The sequence below is a fragment of the Lathyrus oleraceus genome, chromosome 5 (genome assembly GCF_024323335.1).
Source record: "Lathyrus oleraceus cultivar Zhongwan6 chromosome 5, CAAS_Psat_ZW6_1.0, whole genome shotgun sequence".
Taxonomy (NCBI): Eukaryota; Viridiplantae; Streptophyta; class Magnoliopsida; order Fabales; family Fabaceae; genus Lathyrus; species Lathyrus oleraceus.
In genome coordinates, this window is record NC_066583.1 from 96,727,264 (window position 1) to 96,754,446 (window position 27,183).

At 38.0% G+C, this 27,183-nt stretch overlaps 1 non-coding gene across 1 annotated transcript; it reads right to left on the reverse strand.

Moving 5' to 3' along the window:
* Positions 1 to 6,359: 6,359 nt before the first annotated feature.
* LOC127090071 (small nucleolar RNA R71) lies at positions 6,360 to 6,466 on the reverse strand. Its single transcript, XR_007791605.1, has one exon. It is a non-coding gene; the product is annotated as a small nucleolar RNA R71 (small nucleolar RNA).
* Between the last annotated feature and the right edge of the window lie 20,717 nt (positions 6,467 to 27,183).

Genomic DNA, 27,183 nt, shown 5'->3' on the forward strand with positions numbered 1-27,183 from the left:
TTTTAGGGGTTGTTATCTTTGGATTTTCTGTGTGGGGAGCAGAAACAAATGGAGGTGGAATGGGTGAAGATTGTAATTGTGAAGGAGCTGGTGTTGGTGGTATTTATTATTGTTGTTGTTGCAACCGAGTTTCATAAACTTGTGGAGTTTTAGAAACTTGAGGAGTTTCTGTAACAGGTTCTAAGATAAAGGTTTATGTGGGAGGTGGAAGTAAAATAGGTTTAGAGATTGGTTGGGAGATAGATGAAATTGGTTGAGAAGTGGGAGGTGGCCGGAGTTGGTAAGATCCTTTAAGAAATAACAAAATCAGAAACAACGCGATTACTAGCTTTAGAAAGCTTACCAGAAGTAGTAGTTTCACGAGCTTTAGGAGATTACAGGACAACACCAGACATGTCCTTCAGGAGCATTTATTTTTGGCGCTCACTGAGAGGTGCCTCATCTTCATCCAGAAGGATAACAACTTTCTTTTTCTTCTTCTGAGGCATTGAAGATCCTTCTTTTCTTGATTCCTTCTTCCTTTTCCCATGAACATCTAGATAAGTTTATGGTAGATTGAAAGGATCAACCAGTGGATCAATTCCATCCTTCAGACAACTTTCCAAGTAGTACTTCAGAACTTCCAGAGGATCAATCTTGGTAAAGATTGGAAAGTTGTCAACTGGAATCCTCATTCTATATATATAATCTTTTAAGGGAATGAAATATGGCCTTACTACCTTAGAGATGAGACCTATGCTCTTGAGATTCTTCCCCGAAAAGATCTTTCCAGCATCCTTCACTAACTCATCAATTAAACCACTGATCAGAAGGTCATCCACCATACCATTGTCAACAAGAATATCATAAATAAGCCTTCCATTTGGAATGAACCTACTTTTTATTTTCTTTGAAGAACTACCAGTTCTAGATTCTCTGATTGAATCCCTCAAAAATTTGAACAAAATATAAGGGAGTGCTAGCTTTAGACCCTTTTCTAGAAAGAATAGCATAAACTTTTGACGAGTGTTGGCATAGTCAGAACTATTTGTGCTAGGTTTATGGTGAATGCAACCCAGAATGATCTTGAACCAAACTCTTAGGTTGTTTGTCAAGTCCTTAGCACTAGGACCTTTATCATCATCAAGATTAGTTCCAACCTTGAAGATGACCGGAGCTATTGTTGCTTCTCTCTTAGCATTGATTTTGGCACTGTGGATTCTTTTTCCCTTTCCATTGTGTGAGATTAAATCAACAATGGGTTTCTCAGTGATTATGATCTTCCTATACATAACATAGGAAGTTATCGTTTCCTTTTCCGCAGTAGCATGCACCCAAAACTGCTTCACAAATAATGGATAAACAAGACCAGTTAAGCTTTCAAATAAACTCTTCCATCCTTGGAATTTCAATGTTTCATAGAAATCAAAACCATTGTCCTTCAGGTTTTTGATGTCCACGATAGTCTCACAAAGCACCGTTAAATCATTAACAGGAGCATTTAGAGTTAACTCAGGAATCCCTTCCATAACTAGATGGTTTTCATCAGCCATGGAGCGACTGGGAGAAAGTCGTTGTTGAAAATGTTGTTGAAATCAACGATTGTTGAATATGAAGGAGATGTTGAACAGTTGCAAATAGGTGGTTTAGGTTTGAAAGAAGAAAGTGTGGGAATATTGTGCGCGTAGTGTGGAAATGTGAGTGAAGTGGGTTTAAATAGTTAAAATTTTGCCAAGATGACAAGGTAAAAATATGCAATCATGAGGGGAAGCATAAGAGTTTTTAACCTAATTTCAAAAATTGCTAAACCGAATGTGTCATGCTATCATCGCGCATGGTCAGAAAGTGGAACAACTGCCACTACTTAGAACAACATGAAAACAAACGATATGACAACCATTTAATGCAATGACTGTTCAAAATCAAGAAGACAAATCGATAAGATTGCTTCTGATCAGAACCTTTCTGATTCATGAAACTTCCTTACTTCAGAAAGCTCGTGTTTCATAGTTAACAAATAAATTCTCAAAATCTAATATAGAGTTCTGAAGACTTAATCATTTTGAAATTCATCTTTTCATTAGGACATAGATCCATAAATAAGTTTTTTAGAATGAAAACGAATTTATCTTCAACAAGGGTTTTTGTAAAGATATCATCCCATTAATGGTCTGTATCAACAAGTTTTAGATGAAAACTACCCTTCTGAACATAGTCACGTAAAAAGTGATGTTTAATTTCAATATGCTTAGCCCTAGAATGCAAGATAGGATTCTTAGACAAACATATAGAAAAATGATTATCACAGAGAATATGAATGTTACTCTCAGATATCTGATAATCTTCCAGTTGACTCTTCATCTAGAGTATTTGAGTACTGCATCCAGAAGCTGCAATATATTCAACTTCGGATGTTGAAAGCACAGTTGTTGACTGTCTCTTGCTGGGCCATGAGATTAGATTGTCTACTAGAAATTGACAACTTCAAGAAGTACTTTTCCTTTCTATTCAGTCTCTAGCATAGTCAGCATCACAATAGCCTACTAATTTGTATACACTTGATTTTCAATAAAACAAACCAAGGTTAGTAGTACCTTTCCGATACTAAAGGTTCTCTTAACAACAGTTAAGTGAGTTTCCCTAGGATCTGATTGGAAGCGAGCACATAAACAGACACTGAATAAAATATCAGGTCTAGAAGCAGTTAGATAAAGGAGAAAGCCTATCATACCCCTGAATAGCTTCTGATTTACCTTATTGTTTACCTCTTATTTCTCTAGAATACATGTAGGATACATTGGAGTCTTTGCTTGCTTGCACTCTGACAAGTTAAACTTCTTCAGAAGTTCCCTTGTATATTTTCTCTGATGAATGTATATTCCTTCTGAACGTTGATCAATCTGGATTCCCAGAAAGAACTTGAGTTCTCCCATCAGACTCATTTCAAATTTTGCCTACATTGACTTAGCAAAATCCTTGCACAATGAAGCATTAGCAGAACCAAAAACAATATCATCAATATAAATTTGCACAACCAGAATATCATTCTTAAAGGTTTTGCAAAAGAGAGTTGTGTCCACTTTCCTTCTGGTAAAATTATTTCCCAAGAGGAAGCTACTTAGTCTATCATACCAAGCTCTGGGATCTTATTTCAAACCATGTAGCGACTTTTTCAGTTTGAAAACAAAGTCAGGATTTTGAGAGCTTTCAAAAACAGGAGATTGGTGCACATATACTTCTTCAGAAATATATCCATTTAAGAATGCACTTTTAACATCCATCTGATAAAGAATGATGTTATAATTGACTGCAAACAAAATTAAAAGACGAATAGACTCTAACCTGACAACTAGAGCAAAGGTTTTTGTATAGTCTATACCTTCTTGTTAATTATAACCTTGTGCTACCAATCGAGCCTTGTTTCTGAAAACTTCTCCCTTCTCATTGAGCTTGTTTCTGAAGACCCATCTGGTTCCAATAACATGGAAACCCTTTGGTTTCTAAACAAGATCCCAAATGTTGTTTATGGTGAATTGATTAAGTTCTTCTTGCATAGCCAAAATCCATTCATTATCCAGAAGAGCTTCATCAATAGATGTGGGTTCTATCAGAGATAACAAACCTAGAAAAGTTTCTTCAGAAGGTTTGAATGAAGATCTAGTTCAAACTGAAGCACTTTTATCTCCCAGAATAAATTCTTCAGAATGAGAGGTTCTTGGTCTACTCAACTAGCTTTGACTTTTCAGGGTCAAGCTTATCATTGAATCTAACATGAATTAATTCTTCAACAATTCATGTTTCAGTGTTAAAGATTCTGTAACCTTTAGAGCATTCATAATATCCTAACAATAAACACTTTTGTGCTTTAAAATCAAACTTGACAAGATTCTCTTTAGTGTTCAACATAAAACACTCACAACCAAAAGGGTGAAAGTAAGAAATGTTGGGTTTTCTGTTCTTCCACAATTCACAGGGAGTCTTACCCAGAATAGGTCTAATAGAAATCTTGATATTCTGCAATGCTTAGTCATGTTAGTTTCTTGGATTATGGTGTGAGCCATTTCTTGCAAAGTTGATAACACGAAAATGTATCATATATTTGACTTAACATGCATTACTTTTTACTTGATTTTCTATAGTATTATGTCGTACTTTATGTTTATTTCTGGTATTTATTGAATAAGAGATGTTTAGGAAAGCAAATGGGAAAATAGCAAAAAAGGAAAGAAAAAGGGAAGAAAATGGAGCAAAATAAAGAAATGTGTGGCACCCACCATATTAGGACAGATGGTGCCCACCACATGGGAGAGTGGCGCCCGCCACATAGATTGAAGAAAGGTGGCGCCTACCACATTAGAAGAATGTGGCGCCCACCACATGAGAGAGTGACGCCCGCCACATGGAGCAAAGACCTAGGGTTATGGCAGCCGCCACCAACCCATTCCTCCCTGTTCCTCTCCACAATTTTCTCCACGTTCCGTTTTTGCTCTTTCCACAAATTGCTCCCCACTAGTAGATATTCAAGGATACTTTTAAGGAGGAGTGGGGAGTATATATATATATATATATATATATATATATATATATATATATATATATATATATATATATATATATATATATATATATATATATATATATATATATATATATATATTATATAATATATATATATATATATATATATATATATATATATATATATATATATATATAGACTTCGGTCTTCAGAGACCGGGGTGTGCACTTTTAGCCAGATTTTGTTGTTAGTATTTCTTAAGCAGATATTTACCTGTAAAGTGATAGATTCTCCATATCGGGGACTATTACGATTTTTGTTTTAAGAAACCAAATTTGATTGTAACGGTGTACTCGATTTGCAAAGCGTGCAGGCATTATTTGAATTCAAGAATCAACATTAGTTTCAAGTTTTCGGTTTATATTTCAGGTTCTAGTTTAATTTCTATTTTAATTGTTTATGCCTTATCTCATGTTTAATTATCAGAATATCATGTTTGTTCCCGAATCCATGTTCGGATAAACCAATCGATATTACTATGTAAAGACCATCGAAACGACAGGATTCGTAAATGATTGGTGTTGGCTTTTATAAAATATTATTTTCCGGTTATAGTTTCTTGTTCTAAATTCAAAACTGTTTTTCGTACGAGAGTACAAAGAAAACAAAAGTTACGGTCAATAAAAACGAGAGTTTGAGATTTTAACCAGATAGATGAAACTAGGCATTAATCCCAAATACATCGAGAGCGCTTTGGGATTAATTAGACTTTATTTATTTCCAAAAATTACTTTTAATTTAAATGAGATAGCGAGAATGGAGCATTCTTGTTTAAGAGTATGGTCAAAGTCAATAAAAATGAGAGTGTGAGACAAAGTCTTTTAAATAAATAATTTCTACTGAAGAATATTTTGATGTTTAAGATTACACCAACTATCTATCGAATCCCCGAGGTTTGATGCGTTACATACCGATATCCCGCTATTGGATATTTATATTAAAGTTCTGTTTTCGTTAGTAGTTATTTCTCTTCGTCCCTCAACTCCTAGAGAAATCCTCAGCCTTAGATTTACGTAGCAACATTAGATAACGGTAAGTTAGATTATTAGTCATTTGGGTTCGATAATCTTTAAAACTACGTAATACGACTGCGCACTTGCAGTCACAAATCCTATAGACATACTAGTCACGCGATCAAGTTTTTGGCGCCGTTGTCGGGGACTAATTTAGTCGATATCGTAACTCCAGTGTTGCCCAGTATAGACTAAGGAAAACAAATCTATTTCCCTTTCTAATTTGTCGAGTGTATGCCAAGTATTCTCTCTCTCAAGGCGAGAAATTAAAGCTACCATTCGACGAGCCAGAGCGTTATCTAAGATTAGAACGTCGGATACGAGACCTGATACGAAAGCATCGTATCAAGTGTAATCTTCCCAATCTTAATACCCCTATTCCTGAACCACTTATACAACCAGAGATGGCCGAAGGACCGCAGAACCATCCTCTCAAGTACTATGCCATCCCTTTGCAGGATGAACCACATAACAACATTGCTGCCCCTGCCGTCGAGGCAAATAATTTCTAACTAAAACCTTCATTGTTATCAGCCGTATAACAAAACCAATTTTCTGGTAGTCCCACGGAGGACCCAAACCTATATTTGTCAGTGTTTTTGCAATACGCAGACACAGTGAAAGTGAATGGTGTTAGCCCCGAAGCTATATGACTACGTCTTTTCCCTTTCTCATTAAGAGATAGAGCTAGAGCCTGACTCCAGTCTCTACCGTCCAACTCTGTCACTACGTGGAACGAGTTAAAAAAAGTTTTCTTAGTACAATATTTCCCACCTAGTAAGACGGCTATGCTAAGAGCCCAAATAAATGGGTTTAAACAAAAAGATAATGAATCACTTTTTGAAGCTTGGGAGAGATACAAGGACATGATGAGTCTTTTTCCACATCATGGTTTAGAAGAGTGGTTGATCATCCATACCTTTTACAACGGTCTCTTGTACAACACAAGATTGACAATAGACGCCGTCGGAGGTGGCGCACTGATGGATAAACCCTACAATGAGGCCTATCAACTTATCGAAAGTATGGCCCAGAATCACTACTAGTGGGGAAGCGAAAGAACCTCCATAGAGAAACCTCCACCGAAAGGTGGTATGTACGAAATAAGTAGTCTAGACCATGTCAATGCTAAGGTATATGCTCTTACTCAAAAGATAGAAAACCTGACCATAACACTCGCAACCACCATGGCTGCCGTAGCACCAAACTACGAGATATGCGGAGTTCCTGGGCATGCTGCCCCTGAATGTCAACTTTTGACAAGAATCTCCACAGACCAAGTGAATTATGCTCAAGGAAACCCTTACTCAAACACCTATAACCCAGGTTGGAAGAACCATCCGAACTTTCCATACAAAAACAATAACGCGTTGTATGCACCTAACCAAGCACCTGTTGTACCACCAGGATATCATAAAGTTGCCACAAATGCTCCAAATGCTCATAGGAAGTCAAACCTTGAAATAATTATGGAAAACTTCATAGCTACCCAAGCCTAAACAAATAAGGATTTCCTAAATCAAAACATACACACTAGTGAGTAAATCAAGCAGATAGCAAACAAAGTAGATGCTTTAGCCACCCATTACAAAATCCTAGAAACACAAATTTCACAAGTGGCTCAACAACAAGCACCTACTGCTGCCCCCTGCAGGTACATTTCCTGGACAGCCACAACCAAACCCGAAAGGTCATGCAAATGATATAATACTATGAAGTGGAACATAATTAGATGGATCAACTGACCCTAGAATTCAAAACCCATCCATGCACCAAGACCCTGGTAAGATAATTGAGAAGGAAGACGAACTAAAGGAAGATAAAAGCGAAGACCCCATAGAGAAAGAAGAACCATATGTGCCTCTACCACTGTATAAACCTCATATCCCATATCCTTAAAGACTTATTAAATCTAAAAGTGTAGGGAAATTTAAGAAATTTTGTAGAGCTTCTAAAACAATTGAATATCACAATACCCCTTACAGAAGCCATCACTCAAATGCCCTCATACGCTAAGTTTCTTAAGGAGATCTTATCTAACAAGAAGAAGATCGAGGATAACGAAATCGTTACACTTACTGCTGAGTGTAGCGCCATAATACCAAAAAAAATGCCTCCTAAGCTGAAAGACCTAGGGATTTTCTCCATACCATGTGTAATTGGAAAGTTTGTCATAGACAAAGCACTATGCGACTTAGGAGCCAGTATTAGCTTAATGCCCTTGTCCATATGCGAAATGCTTAAAATGGGAGAATTAAGACCAACTAGGATGTCTGTACAACTTGCAGATCGTTCTGTTAAATTTCCCGTGGGTATGTTAGAGAACGTTCTGGTGCGCATAGGTCAATTTTATATTCCTACTGATTTCATAATCATGGACATAAAAGAGGATTCCAATATCCCTATCATATTAGGAAAACCATTCTTAGCCACTTCCGGAGCTATTATAGATGTAAAGAAAGGCAAGCTAACCTTTGAAGTTGGTGAGGAAAAAGTCGAATTTATTTTGACGCAATTCTTAAAGGCACCAACTATAGACGATACATGTTGTCTGCTAGATGTCATCAACGAATACGTAAGAGAAATGGAGAATGAACAAACTTCGTACTACGAAATACTGAAAATTCCAAGGCCTCCTACTTTTGAAGATAAAAATTGGAATAAGGAATACCAAGATGACAGCCTAAGTGAATGTCTAGTACTAACACCCAATCATATGCCTTTCCCAAAGAAACCAACATTAGAACTTAAAACGCTACCCAAGAATTTAAGGTACGAATTCCTAGACACTGAACACGAGCGACCTATATTAGTTAATGCAGACTTAGGGCAGATAGAAACTGAAAAACTCCTACACGTTTTAAGGAAATATCCAACTACTTTAGGCTACAATATCTCAGATCTAAAAGGAATAAGACCTTCCATATGCTAGAGGAAGACAGTAAGGCCTTTAGAGAACATCAAAGAAGGATAAATCCCATTCTGAGTGATGTAGTAAAGAAAATAGTGCAAAAGTTATTAGAAGCAGGGATTATCTACCCAATATCCGATAGCCAATGGCCTTCACAGTTGTTAATAATGAAAAAGGCGAATCTATAGCACAAAGAGTGGTAACTGGAAGTAGAATGTGCATTGATTATAGAAAATTTAACAAAGCCACTCGAAAGGATCAATTTCCTTTACCGTTTATTGATCAAATGCTTGAACAATTGGCTAAGCATTCTCACTTCTGCTATTTATATGGTTATTCAGGATTCTTCCAATTCCTTATTCATCCTGACGACCAAGAGAAAAAAACCTTCACATGTCCCTATGGTACGTTTGCCTATCGACGAATGTCGTTCAGACTATGTAACGCTCCCGCAACATTCCAAAGATGCATGATGTCAATTTTTACTGATTTTATAGACGACATCATGGAGGTTTTTATGGACGATTTCTCTGTTTGTGGGCAGAGCTTTGAAGGATGTTTATCGAATCTTGAAATGGTACTTGAAATATGCGTAAAAGTGAACCTTGTGTTAAATTGGGAAAAATGCCATTTCATGGTCCGACAAGGAATCGTACTTGGACACATAGTGTCTGATAATGGGATTGAAGTTGACAAGGCTAAAATAAAAGTTATAGAAAACCTTCAACCTCCGAAAACCGTAAGAGAAATACGAAGTTTCTTAGGACACGCCTGTTTCTACCGACGATTCATTAAAGATTTCTTAAAAATCACCAAACCACTAACTGGCCTTTTGATGAAAGACATCGAATTCATCTTTGACAGCAAATTCCTAATAGTGTTTAAACAATTGAAAACAACTCTTATCACTGCACCTATCAGGAAACCTCCCGATTGGAGATTACCATTTAAAATCATGTGTGACGCTCGTGACTATGCCGTAGGCGCAGTCTTAGGACAAAGAAGGGATAAGAAACTTCATGCAATATATTACGCAAGTAGAACCTTAGGTCCTGTGCAGATGAACTACGCCACCACAGAAAAGGAACTTTTAGCTATCGTGTTCGCTTTGGATAAATTTCGTTCTTACCTAGTAGGAGCAAAGATAATTATCTATACCGATCATGCCGCAATTAGGTACCTATTAAGTAAAAAGGACGTCAAACCAAGACTCCTAAGGTGGGTTTTACTCCTACAAGAGTTTGATCAGGAAATCAAAGATAAGAGGGGCACTGAAAACGTCGTAGCTGATCACTTGTCTAGGATGGAAGGTATTGAACCTGAAAGAGTGCCTATCATTGACGATTTCCCTTACGAACGACTCATAGCCCAGCTGGAAAGTAATACAGCTAAATGTGCGTTAACCCATAAGGATACCGAAACAAACAAAGTAGTGGAAGCAATTTAAACTAAAACCACATTGCTGTCGTATGCTGACTTCGTCAACTACTTAGTAGTTGGGGTGTTTCCACCAGACTTGACTTACCAACAAAAGAAGAAATTCTTCCATGATCTTAAACAATACTATTGGGATGAGCCTCTGCTTTTCAAAAAAGGCGCCGATGGTATCTTCCGTCGATGTGTCACGGAAGATGAAGTAGAAAATATAATCTCCCACTATCATGCTGCCCCCTATGGAGGACATGCAAGCACCTCAAAGACTTGCGCCAAGATCTTGCAAGCCGACCTCTTTTGGCCCACTCTATGGAAAGATGTCCACATCGCGATCATAAATTGCGACCGATGCCAACGCACTGGCAACATCTCTAGACGCGATGAAATGCCACTTAAAGGCATTTTGGAAGTCGAAGTGTTTGACGTGTGGGGAATTGATTTCATAGGACCATTCCCATCTTCTTTTGGTAACAAGTACATACTCGTTGCGGTTGATTACGTATCAAAATGGATCGAGGCTATAGCCTCTCCAACAAATGACACACGGGTGGTAATTAGACTCTTTAAGCATATAATCTTCCCTAGATTCGGCGTGTCGAGATTTGTCATCAGTGATGGTGGCTCCCATTTCATTTCAAAGATTTTTGAAAAGCTATTACTGAAATATGGAGTCCGACACCGCGTAGCAACACCCTATCACCCACAAACGAGTGGGAAAGTAGAGGTCTCTAATTGAGAAATCAAGAAAATCTTAGGAAAAAAGTTGCCACCTTTACGAAAGATTGGTCCTCAAAATTACACGAAGCCCTGTGGGCATATATGACAACTTAGAAGACCCCAATAGGAACCACACCATTTAAGCTAGTTTATGGAAAATCATGTCATCTACCGGTTGAATTAGAACATAAGGCATATTGAGTTGTTAAGACCCTTAATCTCAATTATACTGCCGCAAGCGAGAAAAGAATATTAGATATCCATGAACTAGAAGAACTTAGATTAGACGCGTACGAGAATGCCCGGATCTATAAAGAAAGAACAAAAAAATGGCATGACAATCGTATATCAAGGAAAGAGTTTAAGGAAGGTGACAAAGTACTTCTGTTTAACTCCCGACTTTGACTCTTTCCAGGAAAACTTCACTCTAGGTGGTCCGGTCTCTTCGAAATTAGCAACGTATTTCCAAATGGAGCGATAGAGATAAAGGGAAAAGCCAGCGAACCATTTACCGTAATCGGGCAGTGTTTGAAACATTAGCATAACATTGACAACAAAGATTTTTTCACAAATCTAAAGCTTGCAGAGATGCCCGCTCATTCACCGAATTAACCTTTAACCAATTTCTGTCGAGCTTACGACAGTAAACAAAGCGCTTGGTGGGAGACAACCCACACTCTAATTTTAATTATTAATTCTATCTTTTAAATTTATGTTTATTATTATCTCTTATTTCTCATTTTTTTTCTTTCTTATTTTTCATAAAGTCACTTGGTATTTTTCTTTATTATTAACCATTACTAACTTAATGTTATTGTCTACTTAAATTTATCTAGCTACTGACATTCACGATGTAACAAGTAGACTACATGGATATCGTCTTCAGAGGCAGAGGTCAAAGGAGACGCTTTGAGGCTCTAGCTTAGAGAGAGATGGAACTAACCATATACCCCGATGGACGTACCATGACTAAGTTAGGTATAAGAGATAGTATTATGTTCCTGTAAGATCCCAATTTTGACCCTAAGATCCCTCATGCAATTTCATCATATGCATTAGCATTGGGATCATACCTTGGCATCCTCCTTACCCCTCTTTCATTGGGTTTGTTTTGGGAGAGATCACCAAGCACCATGCGTTTGTATCATACTTGTATATTATCATTTTACTAACCAAAATACCAAAAATATGTCTTTGTATTTGCCTAACTCTTTTGTAGGTAGGGCATGATCACCATTGATCTATCAAGTTCATATCTAGGGTTTGAGACCCCCATGACAAGGAGCACAACCATGCATTGATCCATAATGGTTACAAGCATCAGTCCCAATGATCTCTACATGTTACATTGATCAAGTTTTCTTCAAGAGTTTGGAGGTGATTTGCCTTGGAAACCCTAGTTTGACTACGTATCCTGAGTAACTTCTCCAACAAGCCATCTCACAAATTAATCAAATTTCTCAAGAGAAACTTCAAATTTCATCATCTTATGCATATATGATCTACCATTAGCCAATAAAGTCAAGATAATTGAAAGTTAGCAAGTTGGTTGATGGTGGTTGGCCAGATGAATTCATCTGATCAAAACTGGGTCTCCCTAGACCCTATCTTCTACAATTTTCACCCTATGAAAATGATTCCAAGAACAAAGCTACTCTAAGTGACATCACAAACAACTTTCGTGTTGAGACCTAGAGCTAGTTTTGCTTGGAAAATCATCTTTTATGTTGAAACATTATAGGTCATTTTGTCTAAACCCTAATTTGAAAGTCAACTTCCCAAGGCCATAACTTGCTCAATTTTTATGATATGAAAGATTTAAAAGTTTCACAATTAAATTCAAGATGCCCAATTCAACTTTGATGTTTGTAGTGGAAGCAAATTCAGCTTTTATGAGAATGTGATATGAGGATACATTATAGGTCATTTTTGACCTATACCATTGAACAAGTGACTTTTCCAAACTTCAAAAATGCATAACTCTATCATTATAAATCCCAATGACATTAAATTGGTGACCATTTTTAAGGTATTTGAAAGATCTACAACTTTGATGACGACACGTTTCTCATTTGAAGCTCACATACAAAGTTAAGTAAGGTGGAATATTGAGATATATGGCTTGACACTTAGAAAAATTTTCAACATGTTGAAAATTCCAAACTTCCACCTCAAAATTCACCATGATCCAAGCTCCAAATGAAAAATTGTTCATCATCAAACTTGTTCCTCTTGATCCAAGCTTTCCAAAGAACCCAAGTTCATGCATTTTGGATGAGGTTTGTTAGGGCTGCGCATGACCTTAACAGAGATGCACCATTGGAGAAAATCAAAAGTGCCAATGACCATTTCACATTGCCTTGCCAATCAAGCTTCATTTCAACTTCATTTCAGATGCATTTGGACCTAAATGGATTGCTTCATGGGCCTGTACACACCCATGCAAGCTTGTGCATCACATTGCCAAATTTAGCAAATTTTCAAGTGTGCAATTATCAATCCCAAATGCTATAAATACATGACCTCTGAGCTCAATTCAAACACACCTTTCGCGACAACTTTGCCCCCCAATTCAAACCCCTCATTCTAAAGGAAAACCTGAGAATTTTCAATTTGAAAATTGAGTTTGAATCTCAACTGTTGGAGATTCAAAAACTCCCGGATCCAAAGCCTTGCACCCTTGCTAATCACTTCCTGCAAGCTTCTCAAGTGTGATCAAATCGTATTTGAAGCAAGCAACATCAAGTTCTGCACAACATTGAAGGTAATTTTTAGAAAACTTTATCTCTTCGATTCTCACTCAATTCTCATGGATCTTTGGTTGTCTGAAGTCCTACCAATGTAGGCAAGAAGATTGAGTTGCTTAGAGATCAAATCGAAGCAACTCAGTTGACACACCTTAAAATTCAACTCCATCTCTCTCTCTCTCTATATATATTTGGAGTTAGTTAAAATTGAGGTGATATTCGTGATCTGCACCATTTTATCTTTCAGATCATGTTCTTTTTTGTCATTTATGATGTGGTGATGACTGAACCAGTTTGGCCAGGGTCATCGGAGAAGATGACCGGCCTTTGGCTCCGACGATGAGCTGGAAGTGTTCAGAGCCATTAGATGAGTTTGAAATGTTTTAATCTCGTGTGTTGCTTTTAAATACAAAGCCTATGCCGCGTTGACTGCAGTGCACCATGGAACGCGCACGCTGATCCACTTGATTTGCCACCTCAATTAATGAGGGAGATCAAGTGGTACACGTTTTTTGCTATTTTTTTTATTTTCATTTTAATTAGCTTATTTTCATTTAGTCATATTAATTTTAATATTGATCCAAAAAATATGAGAGTTTCACCAAAAAAATTCAAATAACTTCCTCTTTCATAATTTGAATTAAAATTATTTTTTGGATCATTATTAATATTTTTCATGATTTAATTGATTTTTTGATTGTTTTTAATTGTTTAAAAATACTTTTAAGTCTTTAAAAATTCTGAATTTTTTTCTCCAAAGTCCTTTGATCTTGCTTGACCTAAGATAAATCTCATGGCCATTTGTTTGGCAATTCTGAAATATTTTAGTATTTTTAATTTGAATAAATGGCAATTAATTGTGTTGACCTATTGTGATGACTTGTATAAGTTAGACTCTTGTTGTTGGGCCTTGGTCAAGGTTGATTTGACTTTGTCAAGTTAATATCATTGGATTTAGGGGATTGATGGAATGTACATTCCATCTCCCAAAATGAATAGATGATATTAATTTGGAAAAAGTCTTCCTTTGACCAATTTGAGTTTTGATTCATTCCCCTCCCTCTTCATCTCATTCCTATTCTTTATGCATTAATCTCATTTGGCATATGATATCTCTAAGTCCTAAGGCTAGTTAATTGCTAAATCAACATAAGTATGGATGAGATTAGGCCACCTCTTTTTCATACATTTTTTATGTGTGGTATGTTTCATGAGCATAGTCCATTATACTATGTCTCTAACATGCATTAACACCAAAATTCTATTACCCGACCTCAAATAGTTGTGACTTCTACATAAGTCCAATTTCAATTGCTTAACATAGCGCTAAATTTGTGACACAAAAGGCATAACATTCTAGTTAATGAGATTGTAAGTCTCCCCTCTTTCATGGTATTATGTGGAAACTTGGCCTTTTTTTCCTTCCTTTGGAAGATGTCTTGGTTCAAGGATCCATGCTTGTGATAAGTGGGTTGAGTGTTCTCCAAAGAATGACTTAAAAAATGAAAAGCAAAAGCAAAACAATACTAACTTCTAACTCATTAACAACTAACATTTAATTTCAAGTCCTTTATTTTAATGCACTTTAATTTTTAAGTTGTATTCATTTTTCATTACTCATATCATTCTAATTGTTTACATTAATGTCATTTTCACTTTGTCCATTTGGACCATATTGTGTGATATATATTGCTTGTGTATATTTTTGTTTGTGTGTGTGGTATTTGACCATTAATGTACATAATAACAACAAAAACCCTAAAAAACTTTTGTGTGGACTGTTGGCTTGTTCCTGGACAATTGGACTTAGAATCTAGGCAACTATCCTATGCTAAAGGACTTGGCCAGTGCCAACTTTTGAGAAACCAAATGCTTGCAATTTGAAAATTCATCTGATACATCATTCAAGATCCCTTTGAGTTCATCTGCAACATGATCATTGTGAAGCTGTTATTTTGAATCTGTGACTAGTGGAATTCATCTATTACATGGGCTTAATTTGAAGAAGATCATGAAGTGGCTAAGCTTGGATGTGGCTATCTTTATTTGATGCCTTGCTCTTCAAGATATATTTGTGCATTTGTGTGTTTCTTGATTCTAAATGTCCAAGGGAATTTGGGTTTCTATTGACATTCTTGTCTATTGGATTGCTACCCATTGGTCAGATCTTTTCAACCCTTAACTTTTAATTTTGTACATAGGATTAGTCTCTTCATCTTCTCCTCATTTCTTTAATTTCAAAATCTCTCCCTCCTTTTTAAAATCTTCTTTGCTTGAAGTTATTTTGTTCTAAACTTTGACCATTTTGCAAACTAGAAACTTTGGCCTTATGCCATTGCATTTTCAAACTCCTTTTCTTAATCAAACTTGTAAATAGACTTAATTATACTTGACTTAAACTTTCAAAAAGCCAAAAAAAAACTAACTCATTCAAACCATTTTAGGCCTTTGTGCCTTTCAAACTTAAATTTTGTTAAAAAGCAATGCATCCACTTTGAAATTTGTATCACGAACTACGAGGTTTTGATCCCTCATTTTACGTTGCTACGTAAGCACAAGTCCGAAGGTCTTGTCAAAAACAAAAATATGATTAATGAATTCTTTTCTCATCCCCCCATTCTATTTATTTGTAAATATCACTTTGTATAAAATACATATTCACACAAGAAAGGTCTCCCTAGGAGTACCTATGACACTTTGGGTGCTAACACCTTCCCTCTGTGTAACCAACCCCCTTACCTGTAATCTCTGACATTTTATTAGTTTTGATTTGAAAACTTCTTACTTTTGGGTTTTGTTCGTACTTTTCCCTTTTCCCTTGGAAATAATCAAAGCGCGGTGGCGACTCTGGTTTTATTGATCTCTTGCTTATCCATAGCTTGATGATCATGAATTTACCGCTACAAAAATTATGTGGCGACTCTGCTGGGGAGTAGTCTCCAGTGGGTTTAGCCTATGTTTTTGTGTGTATATAATTGTATATATGTGATGTTTGAATATTTGTTTGTATGATATAATTTGCTTGTTGTGCTTGGTGATCTCTGAGTGGTGAGATAAGTTCTAACCCGGTGGGTATAGTCATGTTCGACTTGTGTGCAATAGTCCTTAACAAATTGGCTTGAGATCCATCTTCTTAGTGGAGACTCTTTTAGATTTGGAAATGTCACACAAGTATTTATGGTTAGGCATTACTATCTCTAATTTGGGTCCGAGAAGCTGAGGATCATAGAATATTTACCCCCTCTTGGCCTATTTAGGACGTAGTGCGGAAACTGTTCAAGTGTAGACTTGATAATATTATGGGTCGATGAGTCAGTCATCTTAACCTGTAATATTCGACAGATGGAATTAAGACTCTGGGAACTCTTTAGAACATGATCTATAGGTTTTTATCCTTAGTTCACTCCTTTGGGATGGTTCTTACCCAGACTCCATGCTCGTGACTCACAACAAACCCTTGATTCTTGGTTGATCCAATCAAGTCTTGTCAATATCAATGGAACTTGGGTGTTGATAAGGTGTAAACCATAATCCACCAAAATGGATGTTTGATCTTGACAATGACTTGATTCATCCATTGACCTTTGTTTGTTTGCCTTGTGTGTGATCCCTTATTTGTGATTGTTGCATTCATGCATTCATGCGCATCATAACATTCATCACACGAAAATTTCAAGGAACTGAGGTATTATTTGCAAAATTTTCAGACCATGGATTGTGGACGAAGGAACACTAAAAAGTACAGTTTCAGATGTCCCGACTTGAAAGAGTTAAGGAAGCTAGCATCTTTTGTATTAGATCCCTTGGACTTCAAACAACGTCATGGGAAGCTTCTATCTATCTTGTCTGCTGATGTGGTTGAAGGACTCTTGAGTGTATTGGTGCAGTTCTATGATCCTCTCTACCGCTGTTTCACTTTCCCAGATTTTCAGCTTGTGCCTACCTTGGAGGAGTATTCTCATCTTTTGGGGATACCCGTTTCTAGTAGAGTACCTTTTAGTGGATTATAGGAGATTCCCCGATCTAATCTTATTGCTGAAGCTCTTCACTTGAAGAAGTCTAAGATAGAGGCTCGTTGGGTGAATAAAGGAGGATTGTTTGGGTTTTCATCTGATTTCCTCATCAAGGAAGCCACTGCTTTTTCTCACGCCGGTAGTGTGGATGCTTTTGAAGCTATCTTTGTGTTCCTTATTTATGGATTAGCTTTGTTCCCTAACATTTACAGTTTTGTTGATGTTAACGCCATTAGACTTTTCTTGATTGGGAATCCTGTGCCTACTTTGTTGGGTGATATGTATTTCTCTTTGCATCTAAGGAATTTTAAGGGTGGGGGAACGATTGTCTGTTGCAATCCTCTTCTGTACAAGTGGTTTATTTCGCACTTGCCTCAGACACCTGCTTTTGTGGAGAACAAACAATGTCTACGGTGGTCTCAGAGACTTATGTCTCTCACTAATGATGATATAGTTTGGTATGATCCCTCTTTGAGCAGTTTGGATATTATTGATTGTTGTGGTGAATTCTCTAATGTGCCTCTCCTTGGTACACAAGGAGGAATTAACTACAACCTTGCTTTGGCTCGTCGTCAACTTGGGTTCCCCTTGAGAGACAAACCTAATAACATTTTGTTAGAAGGTCTTTTCTATCAAGAGGCTAAAGATCCCTAACATTTAAAGCAAAAGATTGTGCATGCTTGGCATAATGTGCATAGGAAAGGAAGATTCGAGCTTGGTTTGTGCAATTGTGTAGCTTTGGAAGCTTACACTCTTTGGGTGAAGAAGAGAGCTTTGGAGTTGAAGATGGCTTATCCTTGTGAAAGACCTATGTCCATGGTTGTGGTTGAGCCATTAACTCTCCCTAACCAAGATGTAGAGGAGTTAGAAGACGCGCTCGCCAAGATGAAGCAAGAGAAGGATATGTGGGAAAAGCGTTTATGTGCTTTGAGAAAGAAGTATGAAGAGTTGCAGTTGGAGTCTAAGGACAAAGATGCACTTATTGAGCTACTTGAAGAACGAGTGACGAAGAGACAGAGAGAGTCGGAGGTTCCATCTTCTATCATGCCTCAGCTTTCCGTTGCTTGGAAGAAGATTGTTGATCAGCTTGTCCTCGAGAAGACTCAGATGAAGTCTTCTTTTGAGACCGAGATCCGTCGCATACGGAGGAAGTACGCGCCTTCAGCTAGGTCTTCTGACATTGTTGCTAGGGATCCTTAGGATGACTAGTCTCCTTTTCTCTTGTATTTTTCATTTGGTTTCTGAAATTGTACTCAGTGTAATCTTTCTAATTATATAAATAAAAAGAGCTTTTTAGTCATATAAAAAATTATTGCAATTGTTGATATATATATATATATATATATATATATATATATATATATATATATATATATATATATATATGCAAATAATATAGTAAGTTCCTTGAAAATAAAAATAAATAAACAAGCATTGCATTTCATGTATCATTTGCATAAGCATGTTTCTCTTTTGCCAGATGTCTCATTGATGTTTCTTCTGTGCTTCAGCCAAGCTGACTCATCGGTACAATACTCGCACCAATCATATCAGAATCATGGAACATTTAGAGCAAGAGAACAGAGAACTGAAGGACGAGATCGCTCGACTGACTGCCATGATGGAGTCGGTACTAGCTGCTCAAAGCCAGTCTTCTCCAACACCCGCAACTCCTCCTCAGAGGACAGTTATTTTAGAGGTGGCTACCTCTACCATGCCTGCTGCTGCCTCTCACTTCACGCCTGCTATGTCTGTCGGATTCCCGTGGGGAATGCCGCCGAACTTTTTGCCTGAAGGCTTTGTGCCTACTTTTGCTTCCATATCGACATCTAGCCCGGTGATGTCTGTGCCACCTCCCATTGTGCACACCTTACCTCGTGTAGAGGACACCATTTATCACTCCGAGCCGTCTGAGGGTCCGGATGTCTACGAGAAAATGGATGAAATGAAGGATCAGTTTCTTGAGCTGCGCAAGGAATTGAAGACACTAAGGGGTAAGGATTTGTTTGGGAAAAGTGCTGCTGAGTTGTGTTTAGTGCCAAATGTGAAGATCCCGGTGAAGTTCAAAGTGCCTGACTTTGAAAAGTATAAAGGGAACACATGTCCGCTCAGTCATCTAGTGATGTATGCTCGCAAGATGTCTACCCAGACTGATAACGATCAACTGTTGATTCACTACTTCCAAGACAGTTTGATCGGTGCTGCGCTCTGTTGGTATATGGGGTTGGACAGTGCAAGCATTCGCACTTTCAACGACTTGGGAGAGGCTTTTCTTAAGCAGTATGAGTACAACCTGGATATGGCGCCTGATAGAGACCAATTGAGGTCTATGTATCAGAAGGATAAAGAGACATTTAAAGAGTACACGCAAAGATGGAGGGAATTGGTTGCTCATATCACTCCTCCCTTGGAGGAAAAAGAGATGACAAAGATATTTCTAAAGACCCTGAGTTCATTTTATTATGAACATATGATTTCTAGTGCCCCCAGTGACTTTACCGGAATGGTAAACATGGGGATGAGGCTTGAGGAAGGAGTCCGAGAAGGACGATTGTCAAAATATGAAGCATCGTCAAGTAAGAGGTATGGTAGTAGTTTTGGGAAGAAAAAAGACAACGAAGTTAATGCAGTAATCAGTGGGAGGCCTCAGATCAGGAGGAGTCAACCATCCCATCAACATCATCACCAAGTATCTTCAATCATTCCAGTATTCTCTAATTATCAATCAACACCAATTCAACAACAACAACAACCGCAAAAATGAGCAAACACCTACAACAACAATACCAACAACACTCATCATCAACAAAACTTCGAGAGGAAGAAGGTCTCTTTCGACCCGATTCCTATGTCATATGCAGAACTGTACCCATCTTTAGTTCTCAAGAACTTACTTCAACCAAGAAACCCGCCGCAGATTCCAGAACCACTTCCTTGGTGCTACAAACCTGAACTCCGTTGTGCTTTTCATCAAGGGGCACCCAGACATGATATAGAGAATTGCTATCCGCTCAAGTATGAGGTTCAAAAGCTGATGAAGAATGGAATGGTGTCCTTTGAGGACCGCGCGCCGAATGTGAAAGCAAATCCATTGCCCGCACATGGGAATTCTTCAGTGAATATGGTGGATGGTTTTCCTGGCGAGTTTAAGGTTTTTGATGTTCGCTTTATCCGGAGGTCCTTGGCGCAGATGCATAAGGAAATTTGTTTGGTGAGTGATTGTGAACATGACCATGATGGTTGTGTTGTTTGTAGTATTAACTCAAGGGGTTGCAAAATTATGAAAAGGGACATCCAACGACTGATAGATGAATGCATGATTTAGATTGTTCAATCCCGTCATGTAGATGACGATGTAAATGTCATAGTACCCATTTTTAAGCAACCAGAAAGATTGGTAATCCAGTACGACAACAACAACAGTAACAATGTTAGCAATAGATCAATATCGTCGTTGGTTATACGGTTAGCGGGCCCAGTCCCGTATTCATCTGATAAAGTTGTGCCATATCAGTATAATGCTACGATGATGAAGGATACTGAAGAGGTCCCATTGTCTATGACCAGCTCTATAGTGAGCATTGTTGATGTTACCAAGGTGACCCATAGTGGTCGTGTGTTTGGGCCGGTGTTCCCAAAGGATAAAGAAGAATCAGTTGTTAGTAAGAAGGTAGAAGTGCCTGTTGTGGATCAGATTAGTGCTTCAAAGGGTAAGTCTGGTGAATCCAGCAATTTGAAGACTGATGATGATGAGGTACTTCGATTGATCAAGAGGAGTGAGTTCAATATGGTGGAACAGTTACTCCAAACCCCCTCGAAGATCTCAGTGTTGTCTCTGCTCATGAATTTAGAAGCGCACAGAGAAGCACTGTAGAGAGTTCTAGAGCAAGCGTTTGTAGAACATGATGTTCCGGTGGATCAATTCGACCATATTGTGGCTAACATCACTTCATGCAACAATCTCAGCTTTTGTGATAAAGAACTCCCTGAGGAGGGCAGAAATCATAACTTAGCTTTGTATATCTCCATGAATTGCAAAGAGGATGCTTTGTCCAATGTGCTAGTTGACACCGGGTCTTCGTTGAATGTGCTTCCAAAGTCAACTCTGTCAAAGCTATCATACCAAGGAGAGCCTATGAGGTATAGCGGTGTAATCGTCAAAGCTTTTGACGGTTCCCGTAAAACAGTTATTGGTGAAGTGGACCTTCCAGTTAAGATAGGTCCGGGCGATTTTCAAATTACTTTTCAAGTAATGGATATTCACCCGGCCTACAGTTTCTTGTTGGGAAGGCCATGGATCCATGAGGTAGGATCTGTTACCTCCACATTGCATCAGAAGCTCAAATTTGTGAAAAATGGAAAGCTTGTAATCGTTGGCGGGGAGAAGGCGTTGTTGGTTAACCAGCTGTCATCTTTCTCTTATGTTGAAGTTGAGGATGAGGTTGGAACTCCGTTCCAAGCCTTATCTATTGTTGCTGAAAAAAGAGTTGGGGCACCTATGTCCTCATTGAAAGATGAAAAGAAGATTGTGGAAGAAGGCAACGTTGATCAATGGGGGCGCATGGTAAAGGTCTCCGACAACAATGGCAGAACCGGTTTGGGATTCCAGCGTGGTTCATCAACTACAATCTCTGAAGATATGCAACTTAGCTTCCGTAGCGGAGGGTTCATTCATGGAAATGAACAACACTTAACTGTTGTGCTAGAGGATGACGAAGAGGAAGACTACACCAATTTTGTGACGCATGGAAAGGCTTGCAATAATTGGACTGCTGTTGATATTCTTGTCATTTTGCATCGATCTAAGTAATTGCTTTTATATGTTTTTAAAAATCCTTCTCATATGCCTAAGGGAGAAGTGAACATTGTTTGGCCATTTTTATATTGATCATTAATAAAATTAATTCTATTCATCCACATCCATGATGTTTGTTTTTACTTTTTGCTTTATTCTGAAAATGGTAATCACAAAAAACATAAATAAGCAATATAATTGTCCATCTGCATAATATTTGGTCACAAATCCACTTCTCTAAAATCAAAATATCAAATCATTATGCAGGTTGATTTCTAACCCCATTGAATACAATGATCCTTCTCCTTCTCCAAATTTTGAATTCCCTGTGTTTGAGACCGAGGAGGAAAGTGACGAAGAAGTGAGTGATGAATTATCTCGTCTTCTTGAGCAAGATGAAAAGAACATTCAGCCGTTCGAGGAGCAGATTGAGCTGGTCAACTTGGGTTCCGAGGATGATGTGAAGGAAGTCAAGACTGGGTCTCGACTGTGTCCATATGTCAAGAAGGGATTGATTGATCTTCTTCAAGAGTATTCAGATGTGTTTGCTTGGTCCTATCAAGACATGCCTGGTTTGGATTCTGAGATTGTGGAGCATAGATTCCCGTTGAAGCCAGAATGCCCGCCAGTCAAGCAAAAATTGAGAAGAACGCATCTTGATATGGCTGTGAAGATCAAAGAAGAAGTTCAGAAGCAGATTGATGTCGGTTTCCTTGTGACCGCTGAGTATCTGCAATGGGTTGCCAATATTGTGCTTGTGCCGAAGAAAGATGGAAAAGTCTGTATCTGTGTTGATTATAGAGATTTGAATAAAGCCAGTCTGAAAGATGATTTTCCTCTGCCACACATTGATATGTTGGTAGACAATTATGCTAAATTCAAAGTCTTTTCGTTTATGGATGGATTTTCCGGATATAATCAGATCAAGATGGCACTCGAAGATATGGAGAAGACCACATTCATTACGCCTTGGGGAATATTCTGTTATAAAGTGATGCCTTTCGGTTTAAAGAATGCTGGTGCAACTTACCAGAGAGAAATGACTACTCTTTTTCATGATATGATGCATAAAGAGATTGAAGTATATGTCGATGACATGATTGCTAAATCAATTGATGAAGAGGAACATGTTGAGCATTTGTTGAAGTTATTCCAGCGTTTGAGGAACTATAAACTCCGCTTGAATACCAATAAATGTACTTTTAGTGTTCGTTCTGGTAAATTGTTGGGCTTTATTGTCAGCGAGAAGGGTATTGAAGTTGATCCTACCAAGGTCAAAGCAATACAAGAGATGCATGCGCCCAAAATTGAGAAGCAAGTCAGAGGTTTTCTCGGCTGCTTGAATTATATCTCAAGATTCCTTTCACACATGACTGCCACATGTGCGCCGATGTTCAAGCTTCTTCGGAAAGATCAGTCTTGTGATTAGACCGAAGATTTCCAGAAAGCTTTTGACAGTATTAAGGAATATTGCTTGAACCTCCGATTTTGTCTCCACCTGTTGAAGGAAGACCGTTGATTATGTATTTGACTGTTCTTGAAGATAGTATGGGTTGTGTTCTTGGTCAGCAAGATGAGACTGGAAAGAAAGAATTTGCAATTTACTACCTCAGTAAGAAGTTCACTGACTGTGAGACTCGGTATTCTATGCTTGAGAAGACTTATTGTGCATTGGCTTGGGCTGCTAAGCATCTGCGTCAGTATATGTTGAATCATACCACTTGGTTGATATCCAAAATGGATCCAATCAAGTATATATTTGAGAAGCCTGCTTTAATTGGGAGAATTTCCCGTTGGCAGATGTTGTTATCAGAGTATGATATTGAATACCGATCTCAGAAAGCAATCAAAGGTAGTATCTTGGCTGACCATTTGGCTCACCAACCAATTGAAGATTACCAGTCAATGCAATATGATTTTCCTGATGAAGAGATTTTGTACTTGAAAATGAAAGATTTTGATGAACCATTGCTTGAAGAAGGACCAGAACCTGGTTCCCATTGGGGCATGGTATTTGATGGAGTTGTTAATCTATATAGTAATAGTATTGGGGCAGTGATTATTACTCCTCAAGGCATGCATTTTCCTATTACAACTAGATTGACTTTCAAGTGTACAAACAATATGGTAGAATATGAAGCTTGCATTATGGGGCTTTAAGAGGCCATGAATCTCAGAATCAAGTATTTATATGTCTTCAGAGATTCAACTTTGGTTGTGAATCAAATCAAAGGAGAATGGGAGATGAATCAACCCGGTCTAAGACCGTATAGAGATTATGCGAGGAGGATTTCAACCTCTTTACAAAAGTAGAGTTTCATCATATCCCTCGAGATGAGAACCGGATGGGAGATGCTCTTGCAACATTGGCGTTAATGATTGTGGTGAAGTATTGGAATGAGGTTCCCAATCTGTCTGTGATGCGTCTTGATAGGCCAGCTCATGTGTTTGTTGTTGAAGAAGTCAGAGAAGAGAAGTTGTGGTATTACGACATTAAATGCTTCCTCCAAAGTCAGATTTACCCGTTTGGGGCATCTTTGAAAGATAAGAAGACTTTAAGAAGATTAGCCGGCAATTTTTACTTGAATGGCGATGTACTGTACAAGAGAAACTTCGACATGGTTTTGCTCAGATGCGTGGATAGACACGAAGTAGACTTGTTAATGACTGAAGTGCATGAAGGTTCCTTTGGTACTCATTCCAATGGACATGCAATAGCGAAGAAGATGTTGCGAGCAGGTTACTATTGGCTGACAATGGAATCTGATTGTTGCAAGTTTGTGAAGAAATGCCACAAGTGTCAAATATATGCGGATAAGATTCATGTGCCTCCGACACTATTGAATGTTATCTCTTCCACATGGCCCTTCTCCATGTGGGAAATTGATATGATTGGGATGATTAAGCCCAAAGCTTCGAATGGACATCGTTTTGTTTTTGTGGCAATTGATTACTTCATAAAATGGGTTGAAGCGGCATCGTAAGCAAATGTAACCAAGCAAGTTGTTGTAAGGTTTCTCATGAATCAGGTCATATGTCGTTATGGTGTGCCAAGTAAGATCATTACTGATAATGGATCGAACTTGAATAACAATATGGTGGAAGCTCTTTGTAAAGACTTAAAGATTGCACATCATAATTCTTCTCCCTACAGACCTAAGATGAATGGGGTTGTTGAAGCCGCAAAGAAGAACATCAAGAAGATTATCCAGAAGATAGTTGTGACATATAAGGATTGGCATGAGATGCTCCCATTTGCTTTGCACGGGTATCGAACATCCATCCGCACCTCATCAGGGCAACCCCTTTTTCTCTTGTATATGGTATGGAAGCGGTGCTCCCCATAGAGGTTGAGATTCCTTCATTACGTGTGCTCATGGAAGCCAAGTTGACTGAGGCTGAATGGTGTCAGACCAAGTTTGATAAGCTGAATTTGATAGAAGAGAAGATATTAACTGCCATGTGTCATGGTCAGTTATATCAGCAAAGGATGAAGAAAGCTTTTGATAAGAAGGTCAGGCATCGTGTGTTCAGAGAAGGTGACCTTGTGCTCAAGAAGATTCTATCGTTCAAACCAGATTCTAGGGGTAAATGGACTCCTAATTATGAAGGCTCATATGTTGTTAAGAGAGCCTTTTCAGGCGGCGCCTTGATTCTTACAACTATGGATGGTGAAGAGTTCACTCGTCCTGTGAACGCAGATGCAGTCAAGAAATACTTCGCCTAAAAATAAAAGAATAGCTCGCTAAGTTGAAAACCTAAAAGGGAGACTTAGGCAAAAATGAGTGTCTCGGTGGATTGAAAACCCGAAAGGGCGATCCAGGGAAAAATTCGAGACTTAAAAAACAGAAAGAATTTCCCGATAAGTTGAGTACCCCGCCTTGGGGAGACTTATGTAAAAATTAGGGATTATGGCAAGTAACTACAGTCTGCTAATCGTCCAGTTTTGGAAAGACTTTGTTGAGCATAAGGATTGACGTCGAGTCATCGTCCCCAGCAGCGGTCAAGAGCATAGCGGACATCAAAAGTTGGTAGAAGGATTAAGGATCATTTGTATTCAATGTAACCCTTTTCCATGTAAATTACCATTTTCAACTTTGTAAAGATATATGGAGGCTTGTCATTTACAGACTACCATTCTATTAAATAAAGTTGAGCTTTTATCCAAATATTTCTACTCTTATTTACTTCAGCCAATAGTTTTAAATTTTATTATGAGCATTTTTTAAATTTAAAATGTTAATCAAAATCATTTTTTTCTTAAACATATAAAAGCAATATTTTTTTAAAGCAATTTTAAAGAAAAGAAACATCAACAGTATTTCGAAGAGCAACAAGTCTTAAGTGTGAAGCATTAAGGGTTCCCCAAGCAGTTAACCCTTCGGGTATCCCCATCTGAGTTTGATGGCCTAATCCCCCTGCGGAATGTTTGATCCCTAGCGGAGCTTCGTTTCTTTTCGCCAGCTGAGTTGGTTGATTCAGTGCCCTGCGATGTGTTTTTTCCCCGACAAAGTTTTTGCTTCCCCCGACTGAATTTGTGTTTCCTCAGTAGGGTTGATTTTCAGCAGAGTGAGTTAGATTCCCCAGTAGATCGTGTTGGTTTCTCCACCAGTCGCCATCTGACTTGCTCCCAGTTAGAGTTTCCTCCTGGTTTCTGAGCAGCTACTTGTGTTTATCCTTTATATCGTTGTCTCCCATTTTGATATGGTGTTGACCTAAAATTCCTTGCAGATTTGATAAAATTTCCTCTCCTCAGCGGATCTTCTCCTTCCTCATCTAGAGTTGAGTCTTTGGGTAGCTGATCTCTTTGTTCTCCGGCAGTTGTCTCCCTTTTTGTGGATTGACCAAGGATTGTACCGATGATTCAAATTTTACGACACCCTTGTATCCTTTGTGATCGTTTTGTCAGCATAATCATCATATGTACATATATATATATACACTCATATAATTTCATAATTGCATATTTGCATATTCATATTTGCTGAATCATTG